This window comes from Cyanistes caeruleus, unplaced genomic scaffold (genome assembly GCF_971803275.1).
Source record: "Cyanistes caeruleus unplaced genomic scaffold, bCyaCae1.hap1.1 HAP1_SCAFFOLD_65, whole genome shotgun sequence".
NCBI lineage: Eukaryota > Metazoa > Chordata > Aves > Passeriformes > Paridae > Cyanistes > Cyanistes caeruleus.
Window position 1 is genome coordinate 1,426,762 of NW_028255884.1, and position 17,424 is coordinate 1,444,185.

The 17,424-nt window shown below is 51.7% G+C and overlaps 1 pseudogene; it reads right to left on the reverse strand.

Moving 5' to 3' along the window:
• Positions 1–278: 278 nt before the first annotated feature.
• Positions 279–17,424, reverse strand: part of LOC147647139 (uncharacterized) — a 178,333-nt pseudogene continuing 161,187 nt past the window's right edge.

The following is a 17,424-nucleotide window of genomic DNA, read 5'->3' on the forward strand; positions in this document are numbered from 1 at the left end:
ACACCCTTCTCTGGTGAGAGAGGGGGAGTCCTTTTCCTGCCCCTGGCAATGACCTGAGATGGGATTGAATATAATGGACCATGATCACAGTCTCACATTCTTTGATTCCACATCATGACATTGCCATGAGCAGGAAAAGGTACAGGTGTCTTCCCAGCATGGATCCCAGGGAACATGGATCACCAGGTCTCTTCCCAATGTGGATTCTCCATGGGCGGATGAAGCTGGAGCAGTGCACAAAGCTCTTCCTGTATTTTGAGGCACTTGCAGGGCTTCCCTTACCGGTGCCACCGTTGGTGTCTGCCAAAGTTAGACCTGTCTGAGAAGCTCTTCCCACACTGGGGACACTTGTAAGGCCTCTCCCCAGTGTGGATATGTTTGTGGGTATTGAGGTTGGATCTGTGGCTGAAGCTCTTCCCACATTCCCCACACTTGTAGGGTCTCTCCCCAGTGTGGATGCGCCGGTGGGTGATGAGGTGGGAGTTTTGCTTGAAGCCCTCCCCACAGTCAGGGCAGCGGAAGGGCCTCTCATCCGTGTGAATTCGCTGGTGCAGGAGGAGATGGGAGCTGGTCTGAAACCTCTTCCCACACTCGGGACACTCATAGGGCCTCTCCCCACTGTGGATGCGCTGGTGGATGATGAGGTGGGAGCTCCTGCTGAAGCCCTTCCCACATTCCCCACACTCATAGGCCCATTCCCCAGTGTGGATCATCTGGTGGCGGATCAGGCTGTTGCTCTGGCTGAAGCTCTTCCCACACTCCAAGCACTTGTAGGGCTTCTCCCCATCCTGAAGCTGCTCATGGACCACCAGCTCAGAGCCCTGGCTGGATCTCTGGCCGCCTTCCCGGCACAGGGTGGGTCTTTCCTCCTTAGAGCACCCTGGGATGGGTTTGGAGCCCCTCCTCCTGCAGGATCTCCAGGGATTTTCCTCCCCGTTGGATTCCTCCACTGTGGAGCTGCTCACAATGGCCTCTTCCACCAGGTTCTGCTGTGAGGATTTGTCCTCCCTGGTCTCCATCCTCAGCTCCTTGTCTGGGGGAGGAAGGACAAGGAGAGGATGGGATTTGCCTCCGTGCCAGAGGGAAGGGGAAGGAGATCCCCCCAGTGCGTCCCCGGCAGGACGGCGTCGGCAGCGGGGTTGTCCTGCAGCCGGGGGCCAGGCTGGGCTGGGAGATGGAGCAGGAGAGAGGGGGAAAGGGGCACTGACTTCCTCCTCACCTGCCTGGGTGTCCTGGAGCATCTTCCTCTTCCTCACAGCCTGCTTCTCCATCCAGCCAAAGTTTGGGATTGGAAACTCCTGGTTTGGCAGAAAACAAGGAATGAGCACATTGAGTTTGATGGTCCCTCTTACCAAGCCCATCTCTAGAAGTCACCCGGGCCTCTGACGTGACTTAGTTTGAAAGGAGTTTGCTAAGGAAGGCAGAAATCACCACTGAAATGGATAAAAAATATAAGCATCCCATCCCCTCCGAATTATTATAATCTTGAAACCAAAGTGCTCTCAGGTAACAATATGGGAAAAGGAATATAAATTCTTTACTAAAGAAAGGAAAATGAAAATGCAGCAGTACAAAAAAAAAAAAAAACCACAACAAAAAGCAACCCACCGACAGAGTCAGAACCTTACACCCCGTTGGTCAGGGTGCTGGTAGCAGTCTGATTAAACGGTAGCTGCAGTACTCCTGGAGACACAGATGTGGTTCTGTTGAAGCAATGATCCTGTTGAAGATTGTAACTTACCTCTGAAGTTCTGGTGCTGTAGATGGGTCTGGTCTCTCCACAGGGAATCCAGTGGACAAAGACTGCCTGTGGTGTTCTGATTCCCAGATTTTATCCAGTCAGGAATGCTTGGCTCCTCCCCCTGGGTGCAGCATCTCACAATGGGATGATGTCATTTTATCAGTCCTGCAGTGAGACTCAATGGCCCATTAACAGAAGATATCCCCCTGGAGGAAGGATGGGTGGTGGAAGAGATAAAGAACACTGCCCCACCTGGTTTTAACAGCTGGCCCATTAACAGGAGATATCCCCCAGTTATGAGGGAATGGGTGATGAAAGAAATAAAGAAAACTGCTCTACCAGGTTTTAACAAATGGTGATAGAATACATACTTTTGGTTACATCTTGCATTGCAACCCAAGACATGTGGTCCATAAAAATTTTAGACCACCAAAATTCAGCACTGAAAATGCCTTCCAGGAGTTCTCCATCTCTGTTCTCTCCCTATTGATGTTCAGCGTTTCCCCCCTGTCTCAGCTGCTGGGGGTCACACTTGTACTGGGAGTCCCCTGTCTACTGGGTCCCTCCCCTGCCCAGTGTGCTGGGAGTGTCAGGAATCTGAAAAGTTCCCCCTGTTTCCATCTCCCCACTTAGGGATGCTGGGACACCCCAGTAGCCCCTCAAGGGGAATTTCCCACTCAGCTTTGGAGTTCTTCATTCTTCAAACATCCCCCCCAAAAAACACAACCCCTCAGGATATCTCGGCTGAGCTCCCCCTCCCCGGTCACCTGTGGCATGGGGGTGATGGTCCCATAGGTGGGGGGGCTGTGAATTCAGGGAGTGCTTGACCTCGTGATTCCTTCTCCTTTCTCTGATCTTCCTTTGTCCCTCCTTCAGGCTGAAGAATCTGCTCAAGGAGTCAGAAGCAAAACTCCAAGTCCCTTGGAGCTTCAATCAGCCCAGCTGAGGGCAGGGACTGCCAAAGGCTCCCCAGGGACTGGTGAGAGCAGATCCTGGAGGCCAGGATTGCCGGGAGCCAAAGGCTCTGAGCAGGGAACTGCAATGCTGAGCCAGCCCTGGCTGGGTTGGAGGAAGCAGAAAGGCCAAGCCCTGAGCCCAGGCCTGGCCCAGCAGGGCCTGTCCCTCACGGGTGGCTAGGGGCTCTTTGTGGGGCAGTGGGATGTAAGGGGCAGCAAGGACAAATGCCATAAACCTGTGTGACACTCCAGATCCTTATGGAACCAAGGGGCCAGTGTGACACCATGGGAAGTTGTGGAACCAAGGGGATCATTGTGGCACTCTTGGGCCCATGGAACCAAGGGACCAGTGGGACACTCTGGGGCCTTATGGAAACAAGAGGTCACTGTTAGCCTGCGGGGCTGTAACACCCCAGAACACTTCAATGCTGGTGGTAACCAAAGGTTCCTGTGCTTGAGTTTGGTGCACAGGAGAAACAACAACCAGATCTTCTCAGCATGGACAGATGCAAAGAATATTCTTGGTAGGAAGGGACCCACAAGGACCATCAAGTCCAGCTCTTAAGTGAATGGCCCCACAAGGACTGAACCCACAACCTCAGTAATACTGGCACCATGCTCTGACCAACTGAGCTAAGAGGTCAAAATGACACAAAATTTAACAGGCAAAATACAGACAATCAAGGAATTTTGGCAAAGGGTTTAATACAACATCCAACTGAACATAAAACTCTTACCATAGCATTAACTTTGCAAACTTAGCTCATTTATCCTAAAAAGTGTTAACCCTTAAGATTTTGGGTAACATTAAGATATCCAAAAATGTTCCAGGTATGTAGGATAGGAAGGAGAAGAAAAGGAGACAAGAAACACGTAAGATCGACAGAAAAACACTTCCAGGATGATCCCAGTCACTCCCACTACAATCTCAGTCACCCCCAGTATGAGCTGTTACACCCAGCCACCCCCAGTATGGTTCCATTCACACCCAGGCCCTCCCAGCATGATTCCAGTCATGGCCAGAGTGACTCCCTGTCACTCCCAGGATGGGCCCAGTTGCTCCCAGTCACCTCCAGCATGATTCCAGTCACAGCCAGCACCTTTTCAGTCACTCACATTATGATACCAGTTAGTTCCACTTGGATCCCAGTATAATCCCAGCATGGGCACAGCTGTTCCCAGGATTATCCAGTGTGGTTCCAGTTGTTCCCATTTACCTGCACTGTGGTTTCAGTCTCTCCCAGTCTATCCAAGTTGCTCCTAGTCACTCCTCAGGTGCTTCCAGCCTGATCCCAGTTGCTCCCAGACACTCCCAGTCACCCTGAGTGCAGTACTAGTTGCTGCCAGTATGGTCCCAGTCTTGCCCAGCATGGCCCAACTTCTCCCACTGTGATCCCAGTAGGATGGCAGTTACCCTCAGGATGGTTCCAGCTGCTCCCTGTTCCTCCCAGCATGATTCCAGTTGATGCCAGTTGGCCCCAGTATAGTCCCAGTCACTTCCCAGATGATCCCAGCCGCTCCCTGCATGGTCCCAGTTATGCCCAGCTGGAGTTGCCCCCAGTGTAGACCCTGTCACTCCCAGTTGTTCCCAGATGTCCCCAGCATGGTTCCCATTGTTCCCAGTGTGTTCCCAGTCATCCCCAGTATGATCACAGACACTCCCAGTATATCCCAGCTGCCCTCAGCATGTCCATAGACATTCCCAGACACTCCTAGTAATCCCAGTTAGGTGCTTGTTATCCCAGTATGATCTCAGGTCCAGTATATTCCAGTCAAGCTGGGATTCACTTCCTGAATTCACAGCCCCCCCATCCGTGGGATAAACACCCCCCTATCCCACAGGTTGCCAGGGAGGGGGAGCTCGGCCCAGATATCCTGTGGGGTTCCTGGGTTGGGTTTTTGGGGGTGATGATTAGAGAATGAAGAACACCAAGGCTGAGAAAAAAATGCCCTTTGGGGGGACATTTGGGGTTCCCAGTGGCAGCTGCTGGCAGAGGCAGCCTGGAGGAGCAGAGCCCTGTGACCCCCAGGACCCCAAAGTGGGGAGCCCAGAGAGGAGGAGCGCCATGATTTGTGGGACCCTCAATTGCATAGAGAGGGGCAGGGGGGTCTCCTTGGACCCAATGCACCCCCAACTAGGGAATAAGGGGAGCAGGGACCCTGGGACCCCAAAAACTTCCAGCATCCCTAAGTGGGGAGATGGAAATGGGAGAAAGTTTTCAAATTCCTGGGGCACTCCCAGCAGCCAGAAGAGGTCAGGGACCGAGAAGACAGGGGACCCACAGTACAAGTGTGACCCCCAGCAGCTGGGACAGGGGTGAAACCCTGAACACCAAAAGGGAGAGAACACAGATGGAACTAGAACTCCTGGGAGGCATTTTCAGGGCCAAATTTTAGTGGTGTACAATTTTTATGGACCCCATGTCTTGGGTTGCAATTCAAGATTCAACCAAAAGTATGTATTCTATCACCATCTGTTAAAAACTAGTGGAGCAGTTTTCATTATCTCCTCCATGACCCATCCCTCATAACTGGGGGATATCTTCTGTTAATGGGCCAGCTGTTAAAACCAGGTGGGGCAATGTTCTTTATCTCTTCCACCACCCATCCTTCCTCCAGGGGGATATCTTCTGTTAATGGGCCATTGAGTCTCTCTGCATGACTGATAAAATGACATCATCCCATTGTGAGATGCTCCACCCAGGGGGAGGAGCCAAACATTCCTGCATGGATATAATCTTGGAATCAGAGCACCACAGGCAGTCTTTCTCCACTGGATCCCAGAGGAGAGACCAGACCCATCTACAGCACCGGAACTTCAGAGGTAAGCTACAATCTTCTATGGAATCACTGCTTCAACAGAACCACATCAGTCACTCCAGGAGGACTGCAGCCACCATTTAATCAGACTGCTACCAGCACCCTGACCAACGGGGTGTAAGGTTGTATTCTAACTCTGTTGGTGGGTTGTTTTTTTGTTGTTTGTTTTTTTTTTTTTTTTTTTGTACTGCTACATTTTCATTTTCCTTTCTTTAGTAAATATCTATTATTCCTATTCCCAGATCATTACCTGAGAGCACTTTGATTTCAAGATTATAAGAATTTGGAGGGGATGGGATGTTTACATTTTTATGCATGTCAGTGCAGGTTTCTGCCTTCCTTACCAAACACCTTTCCTTTCAAACCAAGACACCTCAGATGCCCCAATGACTTCTAAATATGGACTTGGTAAGAAGGACCATCAAACTCCATGTGCTCATTCCTTGTTTTCTCCCAAACCAGGATTTCTCATTCCCAAACCTTGGCCAGATGGAGAAGCAGGCTGTGACAAGAGGAAGATGCCATGGGACACCCAGGCAGGTGAGGAGGAAGTCAGTGCCCCTTTCCCCCTCTCTCCTGCTCCATCTCCCAGCCCAGCCTGGCCCCCGGCTGCAGGACAACCCCGCTGCCGACGCCGTCCTGCCGGGGACGCACTGGGGGGATCTCCTTCCCCTTCCCTCTGGCACGGAGGCAAATCCCATCCTCTCCTTGTCCTTCCTCCCCCAGACAAGGAGCTGAGGATGGAGACCAGGGAGGACAAATCCCCTCAACAGAAGCTCATGGAACAGGCTGTTCTGAGCAGCTCCACGGCACAGGAATCCAATGGGGAGGAAAATCTTCAGAGATCCTGCAGGAGGAGGGGCTCCAGAGCCATCCCAGGGTGCTCTGAGGAGGAAAGACCCACCCTGTGCCAGGAAGGCGGCCAGAGATCCAGCCAGGGCTCTGAGCTGTAGGTCTATGAGCAGCTTCAGGATGGGGAGAAGCGCTACAAGTGCTTGGAGTGTGGGAAGAGCTTCAGCCAGAGCAACAGCCTGATCTGCCACCAGATGATCCACACTGGGGAATGGGCCTACGAGTGTGGGGAATGTGGGAAGGGCTTCAGCTGCAGCTCCCAGCTCATCATCCACCAGCGCATCCACATGGGGGAGAGGCCCTATGAGTGTTCTGAGTGTGGGAAGAGGTTTCAGAGGAGCTCAGATCTCCTCCTGCACCAGCGGATTCACACGGATGAGAGGCCTTTCCGTTGCCCCGACTGTGGGGAGGGCTTCAATCGAAACTCCAACCTCATCAGGCACCGACGCATCCACACTGGGGAGAGGCTCTACAAGTGTCCCCAGTGTGGGAAGAGCTTCAGCTGCAGCTCCCACCTCAATACCCATAAACGTATCCACACTGGGGAGAGGCCCTACGAGTGTACCCAGTGTGGGAAGAGCTTCTCAGACAAATCTAACTTGACCAGACACCAACGGAGGCACCAGTAAGGGAAGCCCAGCGAGTGCCCCAAGTGCAGGAAAAGCTTTCTCCACAGCTCCAGCCTCATCCCCCCTTGGAGGACCAAGGTTAGGAGGAGACCTGGTGATCCATGTTCCCTGTGATCCATGCTGGGAAGACACCTGTACCTTTTCCTGCCTATGGCAAGGACATGATGTGAGATTAAAGAACTTGAGAGTCTGACCATGTCCCTGTCATTATATTCAATCCCCTTTAGGTCATTACCAGGGGCAGGAAAAGGATTCCCTCTCTCTCACCAGAGGAGAAGAGTGTCCTTTCCAGGCCGGAGGAAATATGTGGCAGGGAAGAGGCCGTCCAGTAGTGTTGTCGTTTTCCCTGTAAATAGTTTGGTTTATCTCTTCTGTTACCAAAATTTTTTCTGTTCCTGTTTGTTTTTTATGTCATTGCTGTTCTCAATAAATTCTTCTTATCCCAGCCCAGGATCTTTGCCTTTTGTGCTTTCCATAGGAGTTGGGAGGGAAGCGAGTGGCAGCAAGGTTTCAGCAGGAAATTGGGGAATGCCATTCCTGAAGCCCAGCCCATGGAAACCGAGCATCCCAGCTGGTGCCAGGCCTGGTTGCCATGGCAGCAGCCTTGGGAGCGGGTCCCTGGCTGGGGGCTGCGGGAACCTCTTCCCTCTGGTGCCCAGGGACAGGAGTGGAGGGAGCGGCTGGAGCTGAGGGGGTGTTATGGGGTGACTTTACCTTTAAGGTTGTTTTGAGAGCTAAGGAAGTTGAAGTTGCTAGGGACTGATGGGAGTCTTTTCTCCTGACCAATTATTGGTCATTACTGGGAATTGACAGCAGTTTTGACCATTGAAAAGTGGGATCAACTTGTGAACGCTACCTTAAGATGTAAAGCCAGAGTACTCTTGTCTCTCTTTGTTTCCTGGCTGTGAAAGGTAACAGAGCTCCAGGCCTCCCGTTCCCTGCCCGCCCATGCGGCTGGGCGGGGGCTGGGCTGAGCTGCCATGTCTCCCGGTCAGGAGATGGGGCCTGCGGGGCTTGCCCTGGGCTCTGGCCGGGCCAGGCTGGTTCCTGGCTCAGCTGCAGGTTTTGCTGTGACTAAATTCACCTGGGACTGCCGAGTGAAGAAAGAAAGGGGCTCTGAACCTGCGGCGAGCTGAGGCGGCGACTACACTTTCCAGAGCAGCCATGAAGAATCTTCTATTGCAGACAGCTCTAGCCGCTGCTCCAGCAGAGATCACAGAACCACTTACAAAAGCCTGGGCAAGATTTTAACCCTTTCATTACCCAGATGAGACTTGCAGATTAATTTTTTTTATCCAGAGAAAGAAAAAGAGAGTAATCAACATGTAAAGAGACTTTATAAAACTATCGGAGACAATAAAGAAAAGAATTAAGTTTCAGAAGGGGTAGAGAATAAGAAAATGCTTTATGAGCTGAAATACCTTTCTCTTGAGGCTATGGGAATGGACAATAAGGTCTCGAAAAAACTCCTTTAATTCATGACAGAGTATATGGGGAGGAATGGAGTGTTCAAAGTGTGAATTTTGAATAAAAAGTAGAGTGATTGTGGTGCGGTGAGGTGCTGGAACAGGGTGAAGCAAAAATTTGAGGCCTTGGGAGCCAATGAGAAAACTGTTTTCCAGTAGAGCTCACAAGGACAGATGAAGAAGACTTTTGCCTTTGAATAACTCATCCTTAAAATGCCATCCCTAGACTCATGGCCCATACACACCTCAGAGTGATGTGAAATGGGAGGAGTGAGCTCTGATAGCAGCATTTCTGGGCAGCTGACATCAGGGCAATAGAAAACGATAGCAGAAATAGTTTTCTTGTGAGAAACTCTATAGATTAGCAGAAAGAGACTTCTGTTTCTCTACAAAGACTGATAAAAAGACTCTGTCGAGAATTGGGACTGTTCTGGACACCAAAGTTCCAAGGTTCTTTGGTCTCTGTGTTGTCATGTGAACAAAAGAATGGTGGGTAGTAGGGAATAAAAAGAGTTTTCTGGAAGTTTATTCTGGTGTTCTTATTCTTATATTTTGTCAATAAACTTTCTTTATTCCTTTTAAGATTTAAGCCTGTTTTGCTCTTGTTCTAATCCATATCTCACAGCAAAAAATAAGTAATTTTTTTTAGTTACTCATTTAAAACCATGACATTTAATTTTTGGAGAATGCGGGTAAAAAAAATTAGCATATCTGGACCACTACGTTAATAGTGTTACTGTGAGATAAAAGGTTAATTAAGAGCAAAGCATGATTGTCTTAAATTTATATAGCAGTGATAGTAAAAGTCTCGGGGTGGAAAGTAGTGAATATTTGTTTCTTCTTTTCTGTCAATTTATTGTTTTAAGTTGTATATTAAATATAATTGATAATTTTTAGGTAGGGGTTCACAAGTTGAAGGGGTGGAAAGTCATGGGGTGACTTTACCTTTAAGGTGGTTTTGAGAGCTAAGGAAGATCCCCATGGGTCCCTCCCAACTCAGCCAATTGTGTGGCTCTGGGATCCCATGAGCCTGGGGATGGGACTGGAAATGGTTGCCATGGCAACGGGCTCTGGCTCCAGGCCTGAGCTGGTGTCCATGGCAACCACCCCTGGCATGGGGTCTCCATGGAGCTGCCAAGGGACTGACCATAGCAACAGGGGCTGTGATGGTTGTCATGGAACCAGACCATAGCAACAGGGGGATGGTGATGGTTGCCTACCAAGGATCAGATGTGTTACAGGCCCTCAGATGGGCTCCATGGGAACATTCCAAAAGTCTCCAGGCTGTTCAAGAGCTGGAATGTCACAGGCACTCCAAGGGGCTCCACAGAGACCTCCCAGGGGTTTCTGGGGATGCTGAAGAGCCGTGTGGTCAGACGCAGTCCCAGCAATTCCATGGTGACATCCCAGGGGACCTTGGGCTGCCAAGGCACCGCTCTGCCACAGGCACTCCCGGGGCTGTGCTCTGAAAAGCCACTGCTGCTCCAGGAGCCTGACTGGGAAGCAATTGGCCCCAGCACCTTGGGGACAAGATAATAATGAAACAACTCTTCATGGCAGCAGAGACAAGGCAGGGGCAGAGGAAAGGGGAGAGCCAGGCCCAGGGGACATGGCTGCAGTGGTGATGGCTGTGAGGTCAGTGCCACTGCAGCAGCCTGGCTGGCCCTCAGCAGACATTCTGGCCAGGAGGGTTGTGAGGGCACCCAGCACATCAGAGAACCCACACAACAGCAATTCCATCCTTGGGGAGGGGAGGGGCTTTCACTGTGTCAGGTTGCACAGAGCTCCTGCTCTGGGAGCATTCCTGGGATGTGGCATCCATTTGCAAAAGCAGTTGCAGTTTTGTGCCACTCTGATTGTAAAACATTTCCACCTTCTAACAAATCTAAATCCATTCTTGTTCAGCTTAATGATATTGATCCCTGTCAATGCAAGACTTGGTAGAAAATAACTTTGACCAGTGTTTCCATTTTTACAGACCATGGAGAAGACCTAAAAATCCAGGATGGGGTTTGGATGCCTCATCACATAAGAAGCAGGTAGAGGCTGAGGGCCCTGCGCTGTGCAGCTGCAAGGCCCTGCCAGAGGCAACTTGTGCAGCCCTTTGGCCATGGCTGCTGGCCCTGGGCCTCAGCCCTTGGCCCTTGGCATTCCTGAAACACATCCAGCTTTGCTCAGCACCACAGACACCTTTCCCTTGCTTGTCCCCAGCTGCCATCAGGGCCTCCAGTCTTCTGCTCTGCCTGGAACCTGGGGACGCTTTCTCACTCGTGTCTCTCATTTCAGCTACAAGAAACTTCAGTGTTTCCATCTGACTTGGAGCTCTTGAGAAGTTTCTGGAGCACACTCTGAGGGACTGATGTGTGATGCCAAGAGCCCCAAAGGCCCGAGAGGGTGATGAAAGTGCTGGTGCTGTGTCTGTGCTGCTGAGCTGGGCCGGGCTCCTGGCCCAGAGGCAGCTCCTGGCAAGGGCAGCGCTGCAGAGAGACAGCTCTGGCCAGGAGCAGCTCCTGAGCACAGCCCAGCAGGGCTGGGGCCCTGCCAGGGCAGCTCAGGGACACAGGGAGCAGGCCCAGACAGAGCTGCCAGGGGCTCAGCACTGGCAGGGGCTGTGGGATGTGCCAGAGGGGGCTGTGTCCCAGCAGCACCTCTGTGGCTGTGTCCTGGAGCCCCAGAAGAGCTGTGATGTCAGAAAGGGGCTGTGTGACAGCTCCGAGTGGGTTGTGTGAGGTCACACACATGAGATGGGGCTGTGACATCCCAGAGTTTGTTGTGTGAGGTCCCTGAGCAGCTATGGCATCAGAGAGAGGAATGTGTGAAAGCAGGGTGTGACATTGCAGTGTGGCTCTGTAACATCACAGTGTGGGCTGGGTGATACCACTTAGTGGGTTGTGACATCACAGAGAGGACTGTGGCACCACATGTTTGTGATAGAAAATCCTAGAGTGGGCAGTGACATCATAGAAGAGCCATGTGACATCTCAGGTCAGGTTGTATGACATCACAGTTCTGACTGTGACATCATAGAGTGAACGATGACATCATATGTTGCTGTGTGATGTCACAGGAGGAAATGTGACATCATGAGGTGGATTTGTGTCATCTTAGGGGGGCTGTGACATCACAAAACAGGCTGTGACATCAGAGAATGGTAGTGTAACATCCCAGAGCAGCTTGTGTGACATCAGCGAGTGTGATGTGACATCACAGGTGGCTGTGTGACATCACAGGGTGTACTGTGAGGTCACTGGGGAGGTCTCTCCGCACCGACCCCCCCTCACAGTTCCCCCCAGAGAAGTCCAACGCTGCCCTTGCAGCAGCCTGTCTGCACAGAAACACTTCCAGGGCTCTCTGCATTTCCCTTCCCTCACTCTTGCCTCACTCACACACCTCCCAACAACCCACTTGGTGCTTTCAGCTGCAAGGAGTTCAAAGCTTGTCTGTCCTTCAGCAGCTGCTCTAATTCTGCCTTCAGCCAACTCTGGGGTTGTGTTTATTGTAGAACTCCCTGTGTGTCTGAAACATTCCTTGTGTGGCTCTGCCTTGGGGAAGGGGAACCTCCTTGGTGGCACCTTGGCCTTGGCACACACTTGAGGAGGGTGTCTGTTTTCCATGGGGAAACTCAGCAGTTTTAGATTGCTAAAATCAAAGAAGGAAAACCCCTCTTTGCCTGAGTGCAGCCAGTTCTGTGAGCAAAGCAGGTCCCAGGAGAGTGAGGAGAGACAGGATGGGGCTGGGGAATGTGGAGCAAGGTTGTCCCCACTGGGTCAGACCTCAAGGCACAGCTTCTCTGACCTGGCCAGACCTCCTTAGGAGAGACCCTGGATCAATATCCGTCACTGAATGCTGCAATCACCTCTGCTCTAAAGACAACAGGAATAAAAGACACCCTTTAAAATAGGAATACCTATTTCCTAGAAGCTCTTTGAACTATTTCTCCAGAACTATTGTAGGAAACTTTCCTAAGAACTGCACCAGACCAGAGGGAAATCAAGGCACAGCCATGGTTTGTTAGGACTTGCTTGATCCTAATGAGCCCCGTGGTGCATTTGGAGCTGAGCCCTTGAACCTCAGGGCCTGAGAGGAGATTGCACAAACCTTTCCAGGAGCCCAAGTCAGAGGAAAAACCCAAAGTGTCTCCAAGCATTAATGGGTGCCACTGAGGTCCATCCCCAACACAGGCTCCTCATGGACTCCTTGGAGAAGAGAACTGGAGGCCAGGATTGCACAAAAACCTCCCAGAGACTCAGTGTGGGAAGGAAAATCCAAAGTAGCTGAAAAAGCCCTGAGTATCTCAAAGTATTGATGAGCCCCACTGAGTGTCAATGCAAAGCTCCCAAGGGACTTGTTAAAGCAGATAATTGGGGCCAGGATTGCACAAACTTCTCAGAGACTCGGGGTGGGAAGGAAAAAGGAAAGTACCTTAAGAACCTGAAGTACCTTGAAGCATTAATGAGCCCCACTGAGTGTTGTTACTGACAAAGCCTCTCAAGGGACTAATTACAGCAGATAATTGGAGGCCAGGATTGCACAAAGCTCTCAAAGACTCCAAAGCAAAAGCCAAAGTCCTTTGAAAAAGCTGCAGTCCCTGGGAGCATGAAGGAGCCCCCAGGGCCATTCCTGAGCAAGGCTCCCCAGGGACTCCTTCCAGCAGATCCCTGAGGCCACTGGCATGTGGGCTAGGGGGGATGCTGAGGGCAGGCCAAGGGGGTGACAGTGGCCAGCCTTGCTGGGGCTGTACCAGGAGGCCCCAGGGCCTCAGGACAAGGTGTCTCCTCACAGCCCTTGCTGGCACAGCATTGGCTGCTGTGGCCCAGGGCACCAAGCCTTGGCTTCTCTTTGTCCCCAGCTGTCATCAGTGCCTCCAGTTCTCTGCTCTGCCTGGGGCCTGGGGACACTTTCTCAGTCACATCCCTCAGTGGGACCCATTAAAAGTGAAAGAAACTTTGGAGTTGGATTCTGACTTGGAGTTCTTGAGAGCTTTCTTCCCCTCCCTGTCAGGGACTGATGTTCAAGGCCTCAGCACAAAGCCCCAAGAGGCTCATTAAAGTCCTGCTGCTGTGTCTGTGCTGCTGAGCTGGGCCGGGCTCCTGGCACAGAGGCAGCTCCTGGAAACCAAGAAGAGCTTCAAAAGCACATTTCTCTTGCTGAGCAGCTCTTCTGCCAGCCCAGCAGGGCTGGGGCACTGCCTGCAGCCACCCTGGGCACAGCCCAGAGGCACAGAGAGCTTCAATCAGTCAGGGCTGGGAAGGTGCTGAGAAGTGCCTGGGGCAGAATCCCTGCCAGCCCTTGGCACAGGAAGCCTCTGGCTGCAGGACAATGCAGCTGCAGCTCCTGGAGGCATCTCCTAAAGCTGGAACATGCCAGTGCCTACAGACTCTGTGAGTACATTCTCTGCCTGTCCCTTGTGCAGAGCAGCCAGGGGTGCCCAGGGCTGTCCTGCAGAGCAGGGTCCTGCAGCCCAGGGCGCTGTGCTGGGGCAGGGACTCTGCTGCCTGCCAGGGACAGCTCTCAGCCGGCCCGGGGAGCTGCTCCCAGCGCTGGGGAGAAGCTGTGGGGGGAAGGAGCCGCCCTGAGCAGGGCAGGGGCTGCTGCTGAGAGGGGCTGTGTGGGGCAGGGCTGCTCCCAGCTCCAGACCTGCCTGGGCACAGCTCCAGAGGACACTTCCCAAAAGAAGGTGAGACTGGGATGGATGTAAAGATCAGGAGCTTTCCTGAGACTGTGTTCAATTTCTCTCTTTAAGCAGGGTGGGAAAGCTGGGATGATGACAAAAAGATTTTTGCTTTTTATATATGTTTAATATATTTTTAGATCTGTAAACTATTATTATATAGTTATAAAATGATAATCCTTAATTAACTCTATTAAACTACTATTATATACTTATATAACTATTATCTTTAATTAATTCTGGTATGTTTCCTAACCTTTCTCTTAGATTTTAGAACTATAATCTCATCTTCTAAATAGATTTCTGAAATACTGTATAGTCTTATCATCAGGGAGAGGAGCTACAAGAAGAGCATTTTGTTTTGTAACCAGAATGTGAGCAGTCATAACAAAAATTGGGGCAAAGAAACCCTTGGACCTACTCTAATAGATTGTCTCAGGGGTGTGTAACTGGGGCAGCTGAATCTCCTATTGAATGTTTCTGTTAAATATCCTAATTAATCAACCTTAATAAATTGCTGAAATAAGGGGCCAGGTGTGCCCCATCTCCAATGGGACACCTGGAAGCTTCCAATGAAGCCATTTTTTACTTTACTGTTCTAACACTGTTGCAGAGGTTTGGGGTTTTTTTCTCTTTTGATTATAGACAACAAAGGGGATGAGAGAAGCAGAAGAGGAATTGTAATCCCAGAATCACAGAACATTCTGAGTTGAAGGGGACACAACAGGAACAGCAAAGTAATGTTGGAACATTTACAGAGATGCCAGAATTGTAAGTTTGGGTGCTCAGTCTCTCTGCTGGGAGCCTCCTAAACAGCCTAAATGCACTGCTCTGATATTGTCATTGGTATCTGGGGCTCTCAGGGAGGCTCTGGCATCTGCAGCAGCTGAGTCAGGCCCTGCCCTTGGGACTGCTGCCAGGCAGGTGTGTCCATGGGAATGGGGTGTCCCAGCTTCCCTGTGACCTGTGGGGCTGTGGGCAAAGCAGTCCATGGCAAAGGGGAATGAGCTGAGCCCCCTCCCTGAGATCCCATCATGGGCACACCTGGGCATCTCCTTGCTGTGTCCTTCCAAGCTCTGAGCTGCCCTCCTGGCTGCAAATCTGTGCCAGAGCCTCTCAGAGTTCCCTGAATGTCCCACGGGGAAGGGCAGAGATGCCACAGCTGAGGAAATGCTGTTGGCTCTGCCAAGGGAGCCGTGAGTGTCCTTGGCAGAGGGGGGTGCTGAGCCCTTGCCCAGAGACCTTTAGAGAGGGTGAGACATTCAGGGATCCCTCTGCTCTGGGCAGGGCCTGGTTTATGCCAGGGTGACACAGGAGTGTGATTGTGCTCTGATTCCAGCCAAAGGTGCAAACCCAGGGCAGTTGGGAACAAGCCCATCCAGCCCCTCACCTTCCCTAAGCCACAGGGAATCCTTTGCCTCTCACATCTCTCAGTGGGAAATTCTGAGTGCAGCAGAAATGCTGGGGATTTCTGACCTCAGAGAACCAGCAATGATTTGTGGGCAGGAAAAGAATATTTAAAATTTCTTCCTGCTCTCAATATCTTTTAGAAGTGGGAATAAAGATGGCAACAAGGCCTTCTGCATTAGGAGTGATTCCCCTGACAAATCCTGAATATACAGCTTTTCCCCTCTGTTACATGGCCACAAACCCAGGGCAGCAGGGCAAGGATGGCTCCTGGAGAGCCCCCAGGCACGGGCCTGGCTGTTCTTGGCACACTCAGACAGCACAGCTGGAGCACAGTCAGGGACCTGGGTGAAGTTTTCCCAGAGCAGCAACAAGGGTGGGTGAGTCCCAGCCTCTCCTGATTTGTCACTGCTCTTTTTCTTCATGAACAGGTCCCCATGTGCAGCCACAGCAGATGTCCAACAGCAGCTCCATCAGCCACTTCCTCCTGCTGGCATTGGCAGACACGCGGCAGCTGCAGCTCCTGCACTTCTGCCTCTTCCTGGGCATCTCCCTGGCTGCCCTCCTGGGCAACGGCCTCATCATCAGCGCCGTAGCCTGCAGCCACCACCTGCACAGCCCCATGTTCTTCTTCCTGCTCAACCTGGCCCTCACTGACCTGGGCTCCATCTGCACCACTGTGCCCAAAGCCATGCACAATTCCCTCTGGGACACCAGACACATCTCCTACACAGGATGTGCTGCACAGCTCTTTTTCTTGCTGTTCTTCCTTGGAGCAGGGTTTTTCCTCCTGACCATCATGTGCTACGACCGCTACGTGTCCATCTGCAAACCCCTGCACTACGGGACCCTCCTGGGCAGCAGAGCTTGTGCCCACATGGCAGCAGCTGCCTGGGCCAGTGGCTTTCTCAATGCTCTCATGCACACAGCCAACACATTTTCCCTGCCCCTCTGCCATGGCAATGCCCTGGGGCAGTTCTTCTGTGAAATCCCACAGATCCTCAAACTCTCCTGCTCCAATTCCTACACTAGAGAACTTGGGCTCATTGCAGTCAGTGTCTGTTTAGCACTTGGCTGTTTTGTGTTCATTGTTTTCTCCTATGTGCAGATCTTCAGGGCTGTGCTGAGGATCCCCTCTGAGCAGGGACGGCACAAAGCCTTTTCCACCTGCCTCCCTCACCTGGCTGTGATCTCCCTGTTCCTCAGCACTGCCTCATTTGCTCACCTGAAGCCCCCCTCTATCTCCTCCCCATCCCTGGATCTGGCCGTGTCAGTTCTGTACTCGGTGGTGCCTCCAGCCCTGAACCCCCTCATCTACAGCCTGAGGAACCAGGAGCTCAAGGCTGCAGTGTGGACACTGATGACTGGATGGTTTCAGAAACATTAAACTGCTGGCTAATTCCTGTAAATAACTTGTAATAAAACTTATCTTTGATACTTCTTGGTGGTTTCATTTAGGAGGTCCTTTTACTTAGTTTTATGTTTTAAAATTGTCTCCAATAAAATGTCATTGTTTTGTGCCATTTCTCATTTTGTTTCTCTTCACCTTCCCTGAGGCCAGAGACTGTGTCTATGAGGGGCTGTGCTCTTGGTGGATTTAAAGGAACTAAAGGATCTCCCAGCAAAGTTTTCTCCAGAGATTCCCCTTTTGTTCCCTTCTCTGGAGCTGCAGCAGCAGTGTCTGTGTGCAGAGCTGGGGGCAGATCAGTGCTGGCACAGCAGCTGTGCCCAGGAGCAGCAGCACTTGGTGTTGCCAGTGCTGCTCCCGTGCCACTGCCCCGCTGCCCTCCTGGCCCTGGTGTTGCTGCAGGGCCTGAGTGCTCTCGGGGCCGGGCACAGCCCTGGGGGTGGCAGTGCCGGGGCTGCAGCAGGGACAGGCCAT